We start from the raw sequence: 22936 nt of genomic DNA on the forward strand, positions 1-22936 counted from the left end.
CGAGCTGACTATGCTCCAGATGCACATTAGGAGCATGATGGACAAGAACGTCAAGCTTGTTGATGTGATTCAGGTGATGCTAGTTCGCCGGATCCTTCCATGCCAGAGCCGAGCTTGCCACCTATGGGAGTTCGATCCGGCCGACCACAAGACCCTACAACGGTTCTTCGGAACTACACACGAAGATATCTTGAAGGTGCTCTACAAGGCCAACAAGACGTGGCCGAAGACAACCGAGGACCGTGGGCACGACCTGGCCCATCCTGCCAGTTCGGTAAGTTTTCCGTTGTTTCAAGGTGTATTCGTTATTTGCTTATTCAAGGAGGGTGTCCGAACTTCCCCATTTGCTTTTCAGGGTTGGACGAAGAAAGCGGAGCGGATTCAGTGTCCGGCTCCACTGCTCGAGGATCTATCCATCCCGCGTCTGACGAAGATGCTGGTTCCGGTGCCCTACAAGGCGCCGGAGAAGAAGGCAAAGGGAACCAGAGGTGGCCTCCGTCCCAAGGGTACTTCGGACATGGCGTCCTAAGACGCCGAAACTCACTCCACCACTGAAGACGACGAGGAGGAGGAAGAGGAGGAAGAAAGCAACTTCCCCCTCCCCGAGGGGGGAAAGAAGAGGGCGGCCTCCACAGATCTAGAAGCGGAGGCGTCCAAGAAGGGAAAGGCTTCCCTCGCGGATAGCTCCGCGTGGGACATTGATAGCAGCCCAGAACGGTACCCTCGAGATAAGCCCCTGGCCGAATCGTGAGTGTTCGAAGACCCTGACGCATTCATATATCCCCCTCTTTACTTCATAATTTTAACATGTCGAATCATGCACTTGTAGTCCGGCTCGTTCCTCCCTTGATCAATCCTCGTCTTTGGAGAACTCGCTGGACCCAAAGGTGATGGACATCGGGTCCCTTCCGACGGCCTCCTCTGCCAGGGCCATGGATGACACCGAGGTGTTGTCCCGAAGGATCCCCGGCCAGCAGGAGGCCGTCAGGACGGTGCCAGAGGGTGAGACCTCGGGCGCCGGACACAGGGGGGAGCAGATCCCCATGGAGACTGGCGATGGGGGCCATGTCCAATTCGGCCCCCAGCCGAATACGGTCCCGGAGACCTATACGGCTCCGGAATCCGACAAACGGCCTCCTTCATTAGAAGGGGGTGTGCCCATTCCGCCGGTGACCTCTGTCGAACCAGAGGCGCCGGATACTCTACTGGAAGTGCTGCGAAGCGCTTCCATCGTTGAAGAACACCGCACCCTCATGGGTGCAGTGATTGAGAAGATTCAGTCCGCGAAGAGCTGACTAACCGAAGCCTGCACAAGCCTTTTAACAGGCTTTGAGGTAATTAATGCAATTTGTGAAAAGAAAGTCACAGTATAGACAGTAGCCCCTGAGACTCTGTCCGGGGTTCGGAAAGAAAAGACCAAAAGAGGATCAAATAGTTTTTCGCAGGAGACTAACCATGTATGTCTATGTGAATAAGCAGGCGTCACAGCTAGCCGCGACTTCTCATGCAGCCGAAGTCTCTGGACTGAAGCAGACGCTGGAGCAGACCGAGGAAGAGCTCGATCGTGCGAAAAAGTTGTTGGAGGACAATCAAGGTATTCAATCATTTTATGCATGTCCGGAAAGTATGAATGTTTTTGCGCTGACCGCAGTGCCGTGATATTTTCGTAGGGGCGGCGACTGAGGTGGAGGCCCTCAAGAAGGCGTATGCCGAGGCCGAGGAGAGAGCAATACAAGAAAAAGTCGCCCGAGAAAAGCATGAGGCCAGGGTTGGTGAGGTCCAGTAGGAGCTCCAGGACGCCGTGAAGAAATGTGAGTCCTTGGAGTGCCAGAATGTGGACCAAGAGTCCGATCTCGCTAAGGCCCGCCAAAGCGCACAAGAGGCCCGGGCCAAAGCCCAAGGCACCCTCCGGGAGATCCAAGAGGCCAAGAAGATCGCGGTGGGTAAGACTCTTATTATGCAAAGCAAGTATGTGAGTAAGAGGTATCTCTTACTGACTTGGATTTGGAGTTCTCCAGGGGCGTTTGCGGATTTGCTGCGCAATGTTTTTGATGCTACGGAATTCTTCCGAGCCGAAGAGGGCAGCTCAACAGAGAATCTGTTCTGGTCACAATACCCTGCGCGAGAACATCCGATGCCCTTCAGTGACCTGCTAAAACAGTTGGTCGAGCTACATAGGGTGGCCGAACTAGCCATGAAGGATTTAATAATCTGGCAGTGGCCTGCAGAAGCTATACCTGGCAGCTACTTCGGCCTCATGAAGCGGTTGGTCAATGCCTGCCCTCGGCTTGACTCCATCAAGCGATCAGTCTGCATAGAAGGTGTGTGGATGGCCTTCGCCCGTGTCAAAATACAATGGGCGAAGATGGATGTCGTCAAGCTCGCGACCGAAGGACTGCCCGTGGGCAAGGAGCACCGCACGCCCGAGCGGTATTTTGAAGATGTTCTAAAGGGATCCCGCATTGTGGCGGAGCAATGTGCTAAGGACATTATTTTTGAATGAATACATTCATGTAATCCTGTCCTGTATGATGAAAACAAGGCTGATGTGTAATATAATGCTTTGTTGTTTATCAAGTCTGAGAGTTGGCCAGTCGTCGGCTTCAGCCCCCTCGTAGGTAGTACGGGGGTGTTTGGGATGAATATAAACACTCTTTATCCAAGAATTTGGTCATTACAGGAGGTGTTTAGCGCAACAAACCAGGCAATCGGACTATGTGGCATTATCACCCTCACTTAGCCATAGGAGTTTGACACCGAGTCTAAGATCTTGGGTTGTTGGGATAGGATTGCTTGATTCCAGTTGTGAGTGGTTGATCAATCTTTTCTTTGACTGGTCTGCCGGATCACTTCCACTGAGTAGAAGGTTTTATTGAAAACGTTCGAAAACCATAGGGAAAGTAACAAATCTTTCTTGGCACGTGCAATAAAATTTAGGCGCAGCCCCTAGTATCTGAACTAGGGTAATGTAAACACCTGATCGAATAAGAACCGATTCATCGCATAATGCGGAAAAAATCGCTAAAGATTTGAAACCTCCAAAGAGTTGACCGGCTCACGCCGCATCATGAAAGTCAGTTTTCGGCTTTCTCTACTGAGGTGCTCATCTGGATAAACCAGGACATAATCATAGTAGTTCTCCCTTTACTACCCTAGACGATATAGTGGAATGTAAGGTAGTAAGCACAGGAGCCGGGTAACCCAACTATTGACCAATACATGATTCAGAGCCAATGCATATGATGCTAAATTCGGGGTGCCGGACTATGCTATAAAAAGTGTTCGGACTTTGTTGCCGTATTACGGGGTGTAATGAGGCCCCTGGCAGACTAAAGCGTACCAAAGTGTACGGGTGCGATTTGGTAAGATTATCAAAAGAACAAGCTAGTCCCGCAGAAGTTGGGCTGCAAAATGTTTCCATTATAGTTTGATTAATACATCGAAGCGTATTTGTGCAAGTAGTGCAATAAGCAACAATGCTATTTAATATGCCACAACCAAGGTAGAGCTGCGTGCAGGTCCTGAAAGCATGTAGAGTGATCGTTAAAGAGATCACCTAGAAATTCCCTTATACGTTAGTGCTTTGTGTCGTCTTGGTGTATCTATCCTTTCGAAAGGACCTGTGATCAGGCCGTCAGAAAAGGCCAGTGGAAAAGAAACCTGAAAAGGAAAAAAAGGAAAAACTGAAAGTATGTGTGTCCAGGGGTGGTCGAGCCGTATTATGGATCACAATCACACTCTAGTTATGCCTCTGCCTATGCCCATGGTATTTTGAGTGTGTAGTTATGTACGCGCGGTACGAATGCTGCCACTTGGTAGGGGCTTGGACGGAGGCCGAATTGCTAGTCGAGATCTTGACGAGCTGGCCTGTCCTGCTGCGGAGTAGTCCGGACTCGTTTGACGGTGTCCGAGAGCTCGGCCGCCGTATTGAGGTTCTGCTTGGAGAGGCCGCTCTGTACTTTTGCTGCTAAAGCAGCGGTGTGCTCCTCAGTGCGGAGGGAGCGTTCCGTGTTTCCATTGACTGTTATGACACCGCGTGGTCCGGGGATCTTGAGCTTGATATAAGCATAATGTGGCACCGCATTGAATCGAGCAAATGCGGTTCGTCCGAGCAGTGCGTGATAGCCACTGCGAAAGGGGACAATATCGAAGATCAACTCTTCGATTCGGAAGTTGTCCTGGGAAGCAAAGACAACCTCTAGTGTGATTGAGCGCGTACAGCGGGCCTCTACACCTGGTATGACTCCTTTAAAGGTAGTCTTTGTGGGCTTGATCCTTGAGGGATTAATACCCATTTTGCGCACTGTATCCTGATAGAGCAGGTTCAGGCTGCTGCCACCATCCATGAGGACTCGCGTGAGATGGAATCCATCAACGATTGGGTCAAGGACCAGTGCAGCTGAACCGCCGTGACGGATACTAGTCGGGTGGTCCCTGCGATCGGAAGTGATCGGGCAGGAAGACCATGTGTTGAATTTTGGGGCGACTAGCTCTATCACTTAGACGTCCCTGAGCGCGCACTTGCACTCCCTCTTGGGGATATGGGTAGAGTATATCATGTTCACCGTTTTGATTTGAGGGGGAAACTTCTTCTGTCCCCCTATGTTCGATGGACGGGGCTCCTCGTCGTCGTTCTCGCTTTGCGACCCCTTCTCCTTGTCTTCGACATTTAACTTGCCGGCCTGTTTGAAGACCCAACAACTACTGTGGGTATGATTGGCTGGTTTATCAGGGGTACCATGGATCTAACATGGTCAATCAAGTATGTGGTCCAGGCTGGAAGGGCCCTGATTATTTCTTTTATATGGCTTCTTGCATTGGTCGGTCTTAGAGCCACTAAATCCAGCGTTGACCGCCGTGTCATCGGTATTATCACCGTTGCTTCAACGCTTGTGTCTGTTGCGTCGGGGATTGCCATTGCTATTTCTGGCTTCCGAATTGCCAGGTTCGCTTGTATTGTTATTGCTACAGGCTAGCTGGCTATCTTCGCCCGCAAAAAAGCGGGTCATGAGTGCCATGAGGGCCGCCATGGACTTCGGCTTTTCTTGGCCGAGGTGTCGGGCGAGCCATTCGTCGCGGATGCTATGTTTAAAGGCCTCTAGGGCTTCGGCATCTAGACAGTCGATCTAGTTCTTTTTGGTTAACAATCTAGTCTAGAACTTCCTGGCTGACTCTTCGGGCTGTTGGATTATGTGACTCAAGTCGTCGGCATCCGGAGGTCGAACATATGTACCTTGGAAGTTGTCAAGAAAGGCTTCTTCCAAGTCCTCCCAGCTGCCAATGAAGTTTTCAGGCAGGCTGTTTAGCCAGTGTCGGGCTGGCCCCTTGAGTTTTAGGGGGAGGTATTTGATGGCATGAAGATCATCGCCGCGGGCCATGTGAATATGGAGAATAAAGTCTTCAATCCATACTGCAGGATCTGTGGTTCCATCATATGATTCGATATTCACGGGTTTGAAACCTTCAGGGAATTCATGTTCCATTACTTCATCAGTGAATCACACGGGGTGTGCGGCGCCTCTATATCGGACCAGGTCGCGACATAGTTCGGATGGAGTCCGTCTGCGATTTTCGGCTCAGACGTAATTGTGCTTGCCATGTTTGGCTTGATAGCTGTCCTCGCGCGTCGGGGCACGCCCCATGATCCGTAGATCGATCTGGCTAGACCTTCTTTATTCTTCAGGCCCTGCCAGAGATCATACGTGTATGCCCAAGCTGTTTTATCCCTGCCTTTACCGCAATGTAGTACGGGCTGGTGTTCGGCTTGAGTTGCCGTTTTGTCCCGGCCGCGTGGTGGTCGATCAGTCACATTACGCACTGATGGTGCAGGGTCAAGTGCCTCTTAATCGAAATGGGGTAGCAGTTTACACTTCGGGTAACTTTTGGTTGGGCGTTCAAGGCCGTATTATTCTGCTGCCAGGACATCAGTCCATCTATTGTTGAGCAGATCTTGATTAGCTTGAAGCTGCTGCTGCTTCTTTTTCAGGCTCCTTGAAGTGGCTATTAGCTGTTGCTTAAAGCACTCCTGCTCGAGAGGTTCCTCAGGCACGATAAAGTCTTCGTCGCCGAGGCTCACCTCATCCTTGGAGAGTGGAAGATAATTGATGTCCTCCGAGTCTTCGTGCACGGCCTGTTCATCAGGGCTGCCTCGCCCATCTTCCCGTTCGTCCTGTATGGAAGTTGGCTCAACGGGGTCTTCATTTTCTTCGGCATCGTCTAGAGTATTATTTTCTCCTGTGCTGGTATTGTTGTCTTTCTCACGGCGTGGCTTAGAACGGTGCCGCTGTCGTCGGTGCTTTGGCTGTGTCTCAGGAGGTTTATCTTCCACTGGGTCTTCTTTGTCATTGCCGTTAACTTCTTTGGTTGTGTCCACCATGTATACATCGTAGGAGGAGGTGGCCGTCCAACGCCCGGTAAATGGCGGGTCTCGGGCCTGCTCCTCTTCGGCATCGTCGTCCATACCGTCGATGTCTCTGGTGTCATAGTCAAGCATGTCGGTTAGATCTTCAACAGTGGCTATTAAGTGGGAGGTGGGAGGGAAGCGAAGTTCCCCATCATCAGCCCCCAGTTCAAACCGGATATAATTCGGCTATGAGTCCCCTGCTAAAGAGAGGGTTTGTAATGAGTTTAACACATCACCTAAAGGTGAGTGCCGGAAGATGTCCGCGGAACTGAATTCGAGGATCAGCGCCTGGTAAGGCTCGGCGGACGCGGATGCATGTAGTTCGGAACCAGTGACCGGAGATGAATCCAGGGGTCCGGTGATGCAGACCCCGCTAGAAGTTGAGTCTGTCTGTGGCTCCAACGCCGATGAGTCTGCGGCTTCCGTGGCAGGGTTAAGCATCCCGTCTTCGGATGGCACAAGCTGATCCGGATCTAGGGCCAGAGTGCTTACAGGCGCAGTCTCCTGGGTATGGTCCGATGATAGATTTAGGTCATGTTCATCGCGATGGCTGGGAGTGGATGCCATGGGCTCGAATCGGTCGAAGATCAAGTCTCCGTGGATATCAACGACGTAGTTCAAGCTTCCAAAACGTAACCTGACGGCCAGGGGCGTAGCTGTCTATCTGCTCTAGATAGCCAAGCGAGTTGGCCTGCAGTGCGAAGCTGTCGAATACGAAGATCTGGCCAGGGAGAAAGACATCTCCCTGGGAAGCGTTATTGATGATGGATGGAGCCATCGAACCTTCTGATGAGGGCACAACGGAACTCTCAATGAAAGCACCAATGTCGGTGTCAAAACCGGCGGATCTCGGGTAGGGGGTCCCGAACTGTGCGTCTGAGGTTGACGGTAATATGAGACAGGGGACATGATGTTTACCCAGGTTCGGGCCCTCTCTCTGGAGGTAATACCCTACTTCCTTCTTGATTGATCTTGATGAATATGAGTATTACAAGAGTTGATCTACCTTGAGATCATAATGGCTAAACCCTAGAAGTCTAGCCTACGCGTTTTATGATGGTCCTTACCCCCGTGGTTTATATAGACACTGGAGGGGAATAGGGTTATACAAAGTTGGTTATAGAGAAAGGAATCTTCATATCCGAACACCAAACTTGCCATCCACACTAAGGAGAGCACCATCCAGACACGGGTGAGAGTCTTCGGTCTTGTGTCTTCATAGCCCATCAGTCTGGCCAATGTCCAACAGGCTGGATGCCCGAGGACCCCTTAGTCCAGGACTCCCTCAGTCGGGGCATGTGGGATGTGGAAGGAGGAGAAGGATGGGGGTTGGGTGTGGATTACCTGCCTGGATAGACGAGGCTGAGTAGCGTGAAGGAGGGTCGCCGGCGAGGAGGCGGCGCTGCAAGCAAGGAGTGAAGGTTTCAACTTGGAAAGGAAGGCGGAAATAGGGGAACTGTGGATTTTGGTAAGGGGGAGGGCGGGGAGGTAGATATTTCCGCGGAAGCCAAAAATTTGGAATCGCTTCAAAGAAAAAACTGGCGCACAAAGTGTCATCGGACATGGTCCCTTATTAGGAACTGTGTACGATATGTGAAAATTACAAATGATTCAGATTGCTTAACCCGTGTGTGATGAGTTTGAACATCAAAAATTTTGGTTCAAATTTCCCTGGTTACATGTCATCCACGTCATTGCATAATTTGGGTACACAAAGGAGACTACAGCACACCCAGACTTCTTAATCGAGCAAGTTCAGCAATTAAACAAAGCTAGCTGACCTGTACATTACTCTAACAAATGAAGGACCGGCCCTCTTAATTAAACAAAACAAAGAGTACTACTACGGCTGGTGCTCATCGATCTCCACCGCCGCCTCCTTGTCGAGCTCGCGCCCGACGGTCTCCTAGGGAAGGGGCTCCATGGCATCCATCATACCATACTCGGCAAGAATCTCGCCATCCGCGTCCACCATATCTTTGGAAAAGGCTGCCACGAGCTAGGCATGGGCGGTGGCGATCTGGGCTTGGACCGGCTCCGTCGTTGCAAGGTATGTGGCGGAGGAACGGATGGTTGCTCGAATGCTCTCGGTGATTGCCAACTCTTCGGCTGTGGGTTGCCAACCATTGTCGGAGAAGCTTCGTTTGATTTGTGCGGTGACCGCCATCTACTCCGTTTCTCCATGAACTTAATACACTAGATGCATCGTGGATAGCGGTCGATGTGTGGAGTAATAGTAGTAGATGCAGGCAGGAGTCGGTTTACTAATCTTGGATGTGATGCCTATATAATGATCATTGCCTGGATATCATCATGAGTATTTGAAGTTCTATCAATTGCCCAACAGTAATTTGTTCACCCACCGCTTTGCTATTTTTCTCGAGAGAAGCCACTAGTGAAACCTACGCCCCCGGGTCTCTTTCTCATATTATTTGCCTTTGCGATCTACTTTTATCTACGACATCCCCTCTTTCTTCTAACGACTATCGCTATTTTACTCGAAACTATATTTTTATTCATCACATACTATGTGTTTTGCTTGGAGCTTCTTGTATGATGTTAGTCTTTGCTTGTTTTATTTTGTGTTTTAAGTCTTGATCCCTTGCTGGACACACCTATTTGATAGATCCAAAATTATGTCATGACTTGTTAGAATTGCTCTCTATGCTTCACTTAAGTTTTTATGAGCAATGGACTTGCTCTAGTGCTTCACTTATATCTTTCTGAGCACAGTGTGCTTGGTATTTTTGATGAAATACTCTCTTTCTTCACATAGATTTATTTGAGAGTTAGTAAAAGTTTCAAGAAATTCTCTCTTTCTTCACTTAAATTAATTTGAGAGAAAGAAATTTTATGCTCATGATCTTCACTTATATTTGTTTGAGCTTATGAAAAGACGCATAAGAAAATTAGTCCCAAAGTGATAGATATTCAAGAAGGATATAATAAAAACTTTCATGAAGATCATTGGAAAAAATAAATTTGATTCGTAGTAATAGTTTTGAGATATGATGATGTGATATGTTAGTCATCTTGATGAGTAATTATGCTTTAGTAAGAATATTGGTGTTAAGGTTTGTGATTCCCTATGCAAGCACGAAAGTCAATAGTTATGCAATTAAATTATGTCCTACTTATGGTGCATTATTCGGTGTTAGTTATTCTTAGTGCTCACTTATGAGATTATTCGTTTCTTGGTTGGTCGGTTCCCAATCTTTTGCTAGCCTTCATTTTGCACTAAGTATGATCACTACTTATGCATCCAAAAATCTTCAACCCAGTTTTGCCACATGAGTCCACTATATCTACCTATATGCGGTATTCTTTTGCCATTCTAAGCAAATTTGCATGTGCCATCTCTAATTTTCAAAATAAACCTCTCTTTTGTGTGTTCGTTTTGCTCGCAGAGCGGTGAGGGGTGGCTAATATTTTCCATGCTAGATGTGTTATTCTCAAGATGAGTGTTTATTCACTTGTCATTGCACGAGAGTAAGGCAAAGGTATTAGGGATGCCCAGTCCCAAAATAAAAAAAATGAATTTAATTTATGTTGTCAAATAATAAATTCCTTGGAAAGTGTTGGTATGGAGGGCACCCGTGGATACATTAACCATGGAAAGTGAAAGTATGGTGGAAAAAGGAATAAACTTTATTTTTTGTTTGGGAACCGCCTATGATATATCTAAGCATGGAAAGTATTGGGAACTCTAAGTCATTTTCGTTGGTGGGATGGATACACCTCCCAAAGTGTTTTTATCTCTATGTTTTTCTCTTTGAGCTCTGGCACCTCTACAAATCCCTACTTCCCTCTGCGAAGAGCCTATCTTTTACTTTATGCAATTTTTAGCGTTGATATTTTGAAAGACGTGGTTGCTTGTTGATATGCTTGAGTATTTAAATTATCATGTAAAAACTAGACTATTACTTTGAACAATATAAAAGTCCAAATGTCCATGCTATAAAGAAAGAAATATGATATGACATGTTAGGCAGCATTCCACATCAAAAATTCCATTTTTACCACTTCCCTACTCGAGGACGAGTAGGAGTTAAGCTTGGGGATGCTGATACGTCTCCAACATATCTATTATTTTTGATTGTTCCATGCTATTATATTATCGATCTTGGATGTTTAGAATCATTTTATATCATTTTTTGGTACTAACCTATTGACATAGTCCCAAGTGCCTGTTGCTGTTTTTTCCAAGTTTTTTACGTCGTAGAAAATGAATATCAGACAGAGTCCAAATGCCATGAAACTTTACGGAGAATTTGTATGGGCCAAAAGGAACATAACGGGCCCTGGCTGTGCCTAGGGGTGTCCTGAGGGAGGCACAACCCACCAGGGCACGCCAGGAGGCCCAGGCGTGCCCTGGTGGGTTGTGCCCACCTCGGGTTCCCCCCGGACCGCCTCTTTGCTCTATAAATACCCTAATATTCCAGAAACCCTAGGGGAGTCGACTAAATATTGATCCAGCCGCCGTAGAGTCCAGAACCACCAGATCCAATCTAGACACCATCTTAGATGGGGTTCACCACCTCCATTTGTGCCTCTCCGATGATGCGTGAGTAGTTCTTTGTAGACCTTCGGGTCCATAGTTAGTAGCTAGATGGCTTCATCTCTCTCTCTTGATTATCAATACAATGGTCTCTTGGAGATCCATATGATGTAACTCTTTTGCGATGTGTTTGTTGGGATCGATGAACTTTGAGTTTATGATCAGATCTATCTTTTTATATCCATGAATGTATTTGAGTTTCTTTGATCTCTTTTATGCATTATTGCTTATAGCCTCGTATTTCTTCTCTGATATTTGGGTTTTGTTTGGCTAACTTGATCTATTTATCTTGCAATGGGAAGAGGCGCTTTGTAGTGGGTTCGATCTTACGGTGCTTGATCCCGGTGACAGAAAGGGAAACAACACATATGTATCATTGCTACCAAGGATAAAACGATGGGGTCTATCTCTACATAGATAGATCTTGTCTACATCATGTCATCATTCTTATTCCATTACTCTGTTTCTCCATGAACTTAATACACTAGATGCATGCTAGATAGCGGTCGATGTGTGGAGTAATAGTAGTAGATGCAGGCAGGAGTCGGTCTACTAATCTTGCACGTGATGCCTATATAATGATCATTACTTAGATGTCGTCATGAGTATTTGAAGTTCTATCAATTGCCCAACAATAATTTGTTCACCCACCGCTTTGCTATTTTTCTCGAGAGAAGCTACTAGTGAAACCTACGCCCCGGTCTCTTTCTCATATTACTTGCCTTTGCGATCTACTTTTATTTGCGTTTATTTTCAGATCTATTAAACCAAAAACCCAAAAATACTTTGCTGCAATTTATTCTTATTTATTTATTTGGCGTTTGATCTATCAATCTACTACAAATTTACCTCACGTCCGTTTGCCTATCTTGAGGCGCCGTACCCCGGAAAGGATTGACAACCCCTTTAACACATCGGGTTGCGAGAAGTTTTTATTTGTGTGCAGGTGTTGTTTATGTTGTGTTTCTTGGTTCTCCTACTGGTTCGATAACTGAGGGAGTCCTGGATTAGGGGGTCTCCGGACAACCGGACTATCTCCGTTAGCTGGACTGTTAGACTATGAAGATACAAGATTGAAGACTTCATCTCGTGTCCGGATGGGACTCTACTTGGCGTGGAAGGCAAACTAGGCAATATGTATATGGATATCTCCTCCTTTGTAACCGACCTTGTGTAACCCTAACCCTCTCCGGTGTCTATATAAACCGAAGGGTTTTAGTCCGTAGGACAACAATCACAACATACAATCATACCATAGGCTAGCTTCTAGGGTTTAGCCTCTCTGATCTCGTGGTAGATATACTCTTGTAACACCCATATCTTCAATATTAATCAAGCAGGACGTAGGGTTTTACCTCCATCAAGAGGGCCTGAACCTGGGTAAAACTTCGTGTCCCTTGCCTCCTGTTACCATCCGGCCTAGACGCACAGTTCTGGACCCCCTACCCGAGATCCGCCGGTTTTGACACCGACATTGGTGCTTTCATTGAGAGTTCCTCTGTGTCGTCGCCATTAGGCTTGATGGCTCCTACTAACATCAATAGCGATGCGGTCCAGGGTGAGACTTTTCTCCCTGGACAGATCTTCGTATTCAGCGGCTTTGCGCTGCGGGATAATTCGCTTGGCCATCTGGAGTAGATTGAAAGCTACGCCCCTGGCCATCAGGTCAGATTGGAAGTTTGAATTACACGGACAACATCCGTGGGGACTTGATCTTCGACGGATTCAAGCCACAGTCGGGCGCGCCGCACTGTCACGATTGGTATGACCTAGCTCTACCACCGGACGGTGGCCCAGAGGTCGCGCCCGCATCAGCTCCGACCCTTAGCTCGGAGCCAGCTGCGCCAATCAAGGACGGGTGGCTAGACACCGCCTCAGGGGCTGCAGTCTCGACGGCGATCGAGCCAAACACCAGCATAATCCTCTACGCAGCCCATGACTCCAAGGTGCCGGACTCTCTTCCGGACCCCGAACCATCCGCGCCCCTTCTAATCGAATGCGATTGGGCGCTGATCATGGAATTCACCGCCCCGGATATCTTTCAGCACTCGCCCTTCGGCGACATTCTGAATTCACTAAGGTCTCTCTCTTTGTCAGGAGAGCCCTGGATGGATTATGGCCAACAGGATTGGGATGCGGACGACGAAGAAATTCGACGCCCACCCACCACCCACTTTGTAGCCACTGTCGATGATTTAACCGACATGCTCGACTTCGACTCCGAAGACATCGACGGTATGGACGACGATGTAGGAGACGAACATGAATCTGCACCTATAGGGCACTGGAAAGCCACCTCGTCGTATGACATATACATGGTGGATACACCCAATGAAGGCAATGGCGACGAGATAGTGGAGGATGACCCCTCCAAGAAGCAACCCAAGCGCCAACGTCAGCGGCGCCGCTCTAAGTCCCGCCAAAGCAAAAGTGGTGATACCGGCACAGGAGATAATAACACTCCGGATAGCGCCGAAGACAACAACAATCCCCTCCAGCAAGATTTAGAGCACGAGGATGAAGGAGCCAGCTCTCCTGAGAGAGCGGCTGCCGGAGAGGATGAGGATGACAATTACATGCCCCCCTCCGAAGACGAGGCAAGCCTCAGCGACGATGAATTCTCCGTACCAGAGGATCCCGTCGAACAAGAGCGCTTCAAGCGCAGGCTTATGGCCACGGTAAATAGCCTGAAGAAAAAGCAGCAACAGCTTCAAGCTGATCAAGATCTGCTAGCTGACAAATGGACTGAAGTCCTCGCGGCTGAGGAATATAAACTCAAGTGTCCCTCCAAGAGTTACCCAAGGCGCAGGTTACTACCCCGACTGGAGGAAGAAGCGTATGATACGGCTGATCGGCCACCTCGTGGCCGTGATAGAGAGGCATTCCAGCCAAAAGCTCAGCCTCCACCCCAACGCCATCCAAATAAAAAGGCATGGGGAGATACGCCAGACCTGCGAGACATATTAGAGGACAAAGCAAAGCATTCAAGATCGATCTATGGATCACGAGGGCGCACCACTCTACGAGACGGTAAACATCACGCCGGATACAGTAAAAGCAAATCCGGCCGGGCCGAACACAGCGGGCAGGACCCATACGAGCTGCGTCGCGATATAGCCCAATACAGACGCGCCACACACCCATTATGCTTCACAGACGAAGTAATGGAACATCAATTCCCAGAAGGTTACAAACCTGTAAACATTGAATCATACGACGGCACAACAGATCCCGCAGTATGGATTGAGGACTTCCTCCTCCACATCCACATGGCCCGCGGTGATGACTTACATGCCATCATGTACCTCCCACTAAAACTCAAAGGACCAGCGCAGCATTGGCTTAATAGCTTGCCAGCGGACTCCATTAGCTGTTGGGAAGATCTGGAAGCCGCATTCCTCGACAACTTTCAGGGCACTTATGTGCGACCACCAGACGCCGATGACTTGAGCCACATAATTCAGCAGCCAGAAGAGTCGGCCAGGCAATTCTGGACCCGGTTCCTTACAAAGAAAAATCAAATCATCGACTGTTCGGATGCGGAGGCCTTAGCGGCTTTCAAGCACAACATCCGAGACGAGTGGCTAGCCTGGCACCTTGGTCAGGAAAAGATGAAATCTATGGCTGCTCTCGCGACGCTCATGACCCGCTTTTGTGCGGGGGAAGACAGCTGGTTGGCTCGCAGTAATAACATATTAAAGAACCATGGTACCTCATATACCAAGGACGGCAATAGTAGGTCATGTCGCAACAAGCATAAGCGCCGCATTAACAGCGAAAGTACTAAGGATACGACAGTCAATGCTGGATTCAAATGCTCTAAACCCGGTCAGTGGAAAAAGGCATTCAAACAAAGTACACCGGGTCCGTCCAGCTTGGACCATATACTCGATCGCTCGTGTCAAATACAAGGCACCCCAGACAAGCCAGCCAATCACACCAATAGGGATTGTTGGGTGTTCAAGCAGGCCGGCAAGTTAATTGCCGAAAACAAGGACAAGGGGCCGCATAGCTATGACGAGGAAGAACCACGGCAGCCGCACACTGGAGGACAGAAGAGGTTTCCCCCGCAAGTGCAGACGGTGAACATGATATACGCAACCCACATCCCCAAGAGGGAGCGGAAGCGTGCGCTCAGGGACGTATATGCGTTGGAGCCAATCGCCCCAAAGTTCAACCCTTGGTCCTCCTGTCCGATCACCTTCGATCGTAGGGACCACCCCACTAGTATCCATCATGGCGGATTCGCCGCACTGGTCCTAGACCCAATCATCGACGGATTTCACCTCACTCGAGTCCTTATGGATGGAGGCAGCAGCCTGAACCCGCTTTATCAGGACACAGTGCGCAAAATGGGTATAGACCCCTCAAGGATCAAACCCACAAAAACGACCTTTAAAGGCGTCATTCCAGGTATAGAGGCCCACTGCACAGGCTCAATTACACTGGAAGTGGTCTTTGGATCCCCGGATAACTTCCGAAGCGAAGAATTAATCTTCGATATAGTCCCGTTCCGTAGTGGTTATCACACGCTGCTCGGACGAACCGCATTCGCTAAATTCAATTCGGTACCACATTATGCATACCTCAAGCTCAAGATGCCAGGACCTCATGGAGTTATTACAGTCAATGGAAACACAGGGCGCTCTCTCCGAATAGAGGAGCACACCGCGGCCCTTGCAGCAGAAGCGCAAAGCAGCCTCTCAAGGCAATCTACCAGTTCGGCGTTTCAAAGCCCGGACACCTTCAAGCGCGCTCGGGGCAATCGGCAGACAGACCACCTGGCGCGATCTGAGCTCGCGTAGCAATACGGCGGCCACCCCAATCCTAGCCCAATGGCGTTATTCGTGCCGTGCGTACATAATTACGCATTAAAAATACCATGGGCACAGGTGGGGAGGGAGGCACAACTGCGGCACGCCCCAAAACGCGGCCTAAACCGCACTAGGGGCTTCCGCTTTGGTTATTTTTCTTTTTCTTTCAGGACTTTAATCTCTGGAAACACTGTCCGACAGCTCTATTATCGAACACATGATACATCAACCAAGGAGGCAGACAACTACGTTATACAACGGAATTCCCAGGTTGATTACAGATTTCATATCATTCCTCAGCTCTCCCTTGGAAGGGACATAGTCCTACTCTTTTGCTTATTGCACTATCTGTATCACTCTGCTTTAATGCAATTTTTTAATATACAATGCATGCCAACGCCTTGCAACCGTATACTCTGGTACGGCCAATGTACTAGGGGCTTACGTACCCACAATATGGTGTGAAAAGTCCGAAACTTTCACAAGTGCGGCACCCCCAACTTATAGCATTTTATGCATCAGCTCCGAATCATGTCTTTGGTCAAATGTTGGGTTTGCCCGGCTCCTATGTTTTGGTACCTGATGTTCCGCTCTATCGGCTAAGGTAGCGCTAGGAGAACTACTGCGATTGTGCCCCGGTTCTGCCGGGCTGAGCACCTCAGTAGAGAAAGCTAAAACTGACTGTCATGATAAGGCGAGAGACTGGTCGCTGTTCGGCGAGGTTTTTCGAGTCCCTAAAGACTTATGCCACTTAGGGCGAGGGGCCGGCTCTGTCCGGCTTACAGGCATGTATCACACCCCGAATTCGGCCTTCCGAATACCAGGGGCTTCGCCGAAATTTGAAATTATAGAATTCTATGGCTAAGTGAGAGTGATAAAGTATTATTAGTCCGGTTGCCTTGTTCGTTGTGCTGAGCACCTCCCTTGAAGGACCCAAACATGGGAACAAGAGTGCTCAGGTTTATCCCGAACACCCCAGCACTAGTGGCATGGGGGAAGAAGCCGATGACTAGCCGTCTCTCAGATTGGATAAACAGCCAAACAGAAGGTAATATTTTAAATTCTAACAAGCGTTGCATAGCGAACATAATACAAGTTTTTATACATACAGGACAACACGAGCAAGTATCATTCAAATATTACATTTTGCGAACACTCATCCGCGATAAGACGGGCACCCAGCAGAACACCCTCATAGTACATCACGGGGTTGCGGTGCTCCTTGCCCTCTGGTGGCCCCTCCTTGATCAGCTTCACGGCGTCTAGCTTGACCCACTGCATTTTTACACGGGCGAAAGCCCAGCGTGCACCTTCTATGCAGACGGATCGCTTGACGACCTCCAGCTGAGGGCAGGCATCCACAAGCCGCCTCACCAGGCCGAAGAAGCTGTTCGGAAGGGCGTCGCCAGACCACAACCGGACTATGAAGCCCTTCATGGCCTGATCGGCCGCCTTATGTAGCTCGGCCATCTGCTTCAGCTGGTCGCTCATTGGCACCAGATGTTCGGCCTCAGCATATGAGACCACAACAGCTTCTTCGTCGAGCTTCCGTCCTCGGCCTGGTAGAATTGTGCGGCATCGGACACACTGCGGGGCAAATCTGCGAATGCTCCTGAAGGGCTCCGGATTCGGGTATGTAATCGGTAATTCACCTTTACATGCTTGCTTTGCATATAGAAAGCCTTACCCGCCGCTATCTTCTTCATCGCGTCGATCTCCTGAAGGGCCTTCTGGGCCTCGGCCTTGGCACTCTTCGTGCTCTCATGGGCCGCGGCAAGCTCAGACTCTCGTGTCTTCAAGTCAAGCTCCAACGCCTCGTGCTTCGTCACGAGAGCCTGGAGCTCTTGCTGCACCTCGCCCACCCGAGCCTCGTGCCTCTCCCGCTCGGTGCACTCCTTGGCCGCTGTATCTTCGGCCTTGGTCAGCGCTTGCTTCAGGGTCGCCACCTCGGTCGTGGCCCTTGGCAAAACATACAATGATCCTGCCATTTTGCAATCGCATCCTTTTTTATATACATATATCTATAGACGGGGTATTGCTTACCTTTGTTCTCCTCGAGCTACCTCTTGACAAGGCCGAGCTCTTTCTTGGACCCATCGAGGTCCTGCTTCAGTACGGCGACCTCCGCAGTTAGTGCGGCGGACGCCAGCAGAGAAGCCTGCATATGCATATTGACATCCTTATATTAGACTCATGCGATATTATTTGATCCTTTGTTCGGCTTTTCTTTGCGAACACCGAACAAAGCATCAGGGGCTACTGTCTATGCGGTAATACTTCTACTACATTTTAAAACACTTACCTCGAAGCCTGTTAGAAGGCTAGTACAGGCTTCAGTCAATCCGCTCTTGGCGGACTGAACCTTCTGGATCACCACACTCATGATAGTGTGGTGCTCCTCCTCGATGGAAGCACTGCGAAGCGCTTCCAACAGATTGTCCGGCGCCTCTGGATGGACAGAGGTCACCGGCACAGGCGTCTCAGCCCTCTTTGAAGGAGGCAGCCTGCCCGAGCCCGGAACCGCTGGAGGTTTCGGCACGGTGTTCGGCTGAGGGCCGAACCCGGAGCTCTCAGGGGCCCCGTCCCCTCTTCTCCCGGAGTCCGGAAGGTCGCCTTGAGGCGCCTCCAGGACTTTCTCCCCTTGATCCGGTGCCTCTTGAGACAACACCTCGGCGTCATCGGAAGGATGAGGGGAGGTGTCGGATTTCGGGTTCCGGCAGACCCTTGAGGTTCGAACACGGGGGTGCGCACGGAGATTTTGCCTCCTACCTACCTGCACCCCTCCGCCTCGCTAGGATCTAAACTATGGCAAGAACAACACAAGAGACACAGGGTTTATACTGGTTTGGGCCACCGTTGTGGTGTAATACCCTACTCCAGTGTGTGGTGTGGCGGATTGCCTCTTGGGCTGACGATGATGAACAATACAAGGAAGAACAGCCTCGCGAGGGTCTGTTCTTGGCTGGGGCGATGAACTGCTGGGAGGAGCTTAGTCACCCTTCTCTCTCTCTCTACCTGATCTTCTTTATCCTTTGATCCCTCTCTCTTTTTCCCGCCCCCCTCGCTCTGTGGGAGGCTGGTCCTATTTATAGAGGCCCTGGTCCTCTTCCCAAATATCGAGCGGGAAGGGAGCCAACAATGGCGGGATAATTTGAAGGGGGGCAGCTAGTACTAGCTACCCTGACAAAAGTAGTCTTCGCCTGCACAAAGCTCTGGTGATGACACCGTCTCGGGCTCCACGATGACCTCCATCTTGTAGTCCTCATGGTCTTGGTCTCGTTGCACCGAAATGGCAACCTTTGCCTGATGCCTCGGTACTTCGCAGCTGCGCTTGCTCCCTTTGTACCAAAGAGGAAAGGAGGACACTGCGCGGGCTGGCACCCGCCTGGCGCCCTCGGTCATCATGGCTTGCGTCACGGGCACCTCGTGAGGTACTCCACCTTGATCTCTCCGCCTCCTCGTGAGCCAGCCTGACGAGGCCGTGCCTGAGGAAGCTCCGCGTCGTCCGCCCCGCGAGGCTTGGCCCCTCGCGAGGGTCTTGGGTTTGTGTTGGTGAAGATGAGCCGCGCTGGGCCCCCCTTTGAGCCACACCGCAGGCCGCAGACAGGCAAGTCTGGGGACCCCCGTTCCCAGAACGCCGACAAGAGGTGGCAGTCGGGACTGGATCGCTATCCATGTCCGACGAACCCAGGGAGTCGTCCGACGATACCTCGATGTTGGCTCGTGGCGGCCTGCGTAATTATGTTCGGCGATTAGGGAAAGCAATGTGACAAAGGAATCCTATGGGTCACTTTGGTATCCGAATACTTACGATCTCCCTTGGGGCTTAGCCCTGGGCAACCACTCGTCTTCACATTCATCAGCGGCGATGGAGTTGTCCGGAAGGACAGTCCTTCCCTTCTTGGACCCTCCGGCCTCCCCAGTCGGGGCGGCCTTCCTTTTCTTGTCTCCCCCAGTCAGTGGGGGAGCCTCTTCTTCCTCTTCCTTGTCTTCGGGGGAAGAGTGCGCCGCAGAGTCATCGGACGGTGAGTCCGACGACGCCTGGCGTCGGGAACTCTTTCGAGCTCCCTTGGCCTTCTTGGTCTTCTCCGGCACCTTATAAGGGGCTGGAGACAACATCTTCGCCAGAAGGGCATCTGCAGGGCCTTCGGGCAAGGGAGCCGGACAGTCAATTTGTCCGACCATCTTCTGCCAGTCCTGTTAACGGCAAGGGAGTTTAGATCCCGCATAGAGTCAATCTATATAGAAAACAAGTATCATGTAAAAGGTAAAACAGCTTACCGCACTGGCTTGGCGCTTCGCGCTGAATCCGCGATCCTCGGTAATGGGGGGAGGGACCGCGGCGCCCTTGAACATCACCCTTTAGGCATCTTCATGAGTCGTGTCGAAGAGCCTTCTTAGAGTTCGGTGCTGCGCTGGGTTGAAATCCCGCAAGGTGAACTCCCGTTGTTGGCACGGGAGTATCCGGCGGATGAGCATAACCCGGACTATGTTGACAAGCTTGAGCTTCTTGTCCACCATGTTTTGAATACATGTTTGGAGTCCGGTCAGCTCTTTTGAATTACCCCAGGACAGGCCCTTCTCTTTCCAGGAGGTGAGCAGCATGGGGATGCCAGATCGGAACTCGGGGGACGCTACCCATGCGGGGTCGCGCGGCTCGGTGATATAAAACCACCCCGATTGCCACCCCTTTATGGTATCTACGAAGGAGCCCTCGAGCCATGTGATGTTGGGCATCTTGCCCACCATGGCGCCTCCGCACTACGTCTGGCAGCCGCTCACTACCTTCCGCTTGACATTGAAGGTCTTCAGCCATAAACCGAAGTGGGGCTTGATGCAGAGGAAGGCCTCGCACACGACGATAAACGCCGAGATGTTGAGGATGAAGTTCGGGGCCAGATCGTGGAAATCCATGCCGTAATAAAACATGAGCCCCCGGACGAAGGGATGAAGAGGAAATCCCATTCCGCGGAGGAAATGAGTGAGGAATACCACCCTCTCATGGGGCTTGGGGGTGGGAATGAGCTGTCCCTCATCTGGGAGCCGGTGCGCGATGTCGTCGGGCAGGTATCCGGCTCTCCTCAGTTTTTTGACGTCTCCCTCCGCGACAGAGGAGACCATCCACTTGCCTCCCACTCCGGACATGGTTGGAGAAGGTTGATATGGAAGTGAGAGCTTGGGCGCTAGAGCTCGAGTGTGAGGGAGCGGATGAGCAGAGGAGGAAGAAGGCGTGGATAGAAAGGTGAATCCTTATCCCTTTATATGGGCAGACAAAATTAAGCGTCCCCACTTGCCTGGTAAAACTCGCTTATCCCCCAAGCGCCGCAATTGATGGCGCAGTTTGGTTATCCATGCCCGTATTGATGAGAATCCCGTAATAAGGGGACACGATCTCTGCTTTGACAAGACGTGTCGAAAAACTGCATCGCGTTATGTGCGGGGCTGGTTAATAGAAACGGTTCGAATAATCACTGGGCCATGACGTAACGTCATGTTGCCGAAACAAGCTAGCAAATTAGATCCGCAAAAACATTATTCTCTCTACGGTAGAATGTGGAACTTATTTTGCAGGGTCGGCCACTATTCTCGTATTCAAATTCTTCTGTGACGTATTCGGAGAAGGAACCCGCCTTGCAATGCCGAAGACAACTGCGCGCCGGACTCATCATCATTGAAGCCTGGTTCAGGGGCTACTGAGGGAGACCTGGATTAGGGGGTCTCCGGACAGCCGGACTATCTCCGTTAGCCGCACTGTTAGACTATGAAGATACAAGATTGAAGACTTCGTCTCATGTTCGGATGGGACTCTACTTGGCATGGAAGGCAAGCTAGGCAATACGTATATGGATATCTCCTCCTTTGTAACCGACCTTGTGTAACCCTAACCCTCTCCAGTGTCTATATAAACCGAAGGGTTTTAGTCCATAGGAAACCAAACATAACATACGATCATACCATAGGCTAGCTTCTAGGGTTTAGCCTCTCTGATCTCATCGTGGATCTACTCTTGTAACACCCATATCTTCAATATTGATCAAGCAGGACCTAGGGTTTTACCTCCATCAAGAGGGCCCGAACCTGGGTAAAACTTTGTGTCCCTTGCCTCCTGTTACCATCCGGCCTAGACGCACAGTTCGGGACCCCCTACCCGAGTTCCGCCAGTTTTGACACCGACAATAACCATGGTTTCATATCTGAGGGAAATACCTACCGCCGCCGTGCTGCATCATCCCTTCCTCTTTGGGGAAATACCGATGTAGCTTCAAGCGACATCAGCTTCTGATCTATTGATTCGAATAATCACAAATCCTTTGCATTTGAGCTTTGACTTAGTCAATTGTTTCTGCAATCCAATGCCTTTGCATTGTTCTTCCTCTAGTTGTGTGCCAATGCTTACATCAGCTCCATTGAGGATCGCCAGGTCCATTATTGGATTATTATCCGACGGTGTCCTTCATATTCAATAACCTAGTGAGCCTTTCCATAGATATATAATGCCTTTGGTAAATGGTATCCTCTGCTTTGTTAACCATGCTCTACTTTCGAGCTTGTATTATTTACTCCGAAGTTTGTGGTATATTTTCCTAAGATGCCCCGATGGATTGAACCAATGCCTTCCCTAATCTGTGTGAACCCGAAAAATTTCACGGGCCATACTTATCTGGTATTGCACCAGGTAAAACTTTTCAACAACTAATGTCATTTTCCAAATATGAGGGGTGAATGGAAGGTTATGCATTGAAGAAGTGGGAGTCGACCTTGAACCTTTGTGTTCATGCCCATGGACACGATGTAGATCCTATCATGGAAGCTTCTTGTAATAATAACTATTTCCTTGATATAATATCCTTTGGTATCAGTGAATTGATCCTTTGCAATCGTGGTTCCAACCATATGTTCTTCTCTGATCCCATTTTTCAGGCAAGTTTAAGCACTTGTCTTCTGTGGATCAACACACCAGGCCAACCTTTACTTTGATCTACCATCGAGTATTACACCCTGGTATCTCGAGAATATCATGGAACTGCATAACTTCTTATGGGTTCTTCATCAACTGTTATTTCTCACCGAATCCAATTTTTCTTGGGTTCTGGGTTGTCGTCAACCGAGAACACCGAATAGTGAATTGAGTACGCACTCTGATTCATAAACTCTTAAGTA

The sequence above is a fragment of the Triticum dicoccoides genome, chromosome 2A (genome assembly GCF_002162155.2).
Source record: "Triticum dicoccoides isolate Atlit2015 ecotype Zavitan chromosome 2A, WEW_v2.0, whole genome shotgun sequence".
Lineage (NCBI taxonomy): Eukaryota > Viridiplantae > Streptophyta > Magnoliopsida > Poales > Poaceae > Triticum > Triticum dicoccoides.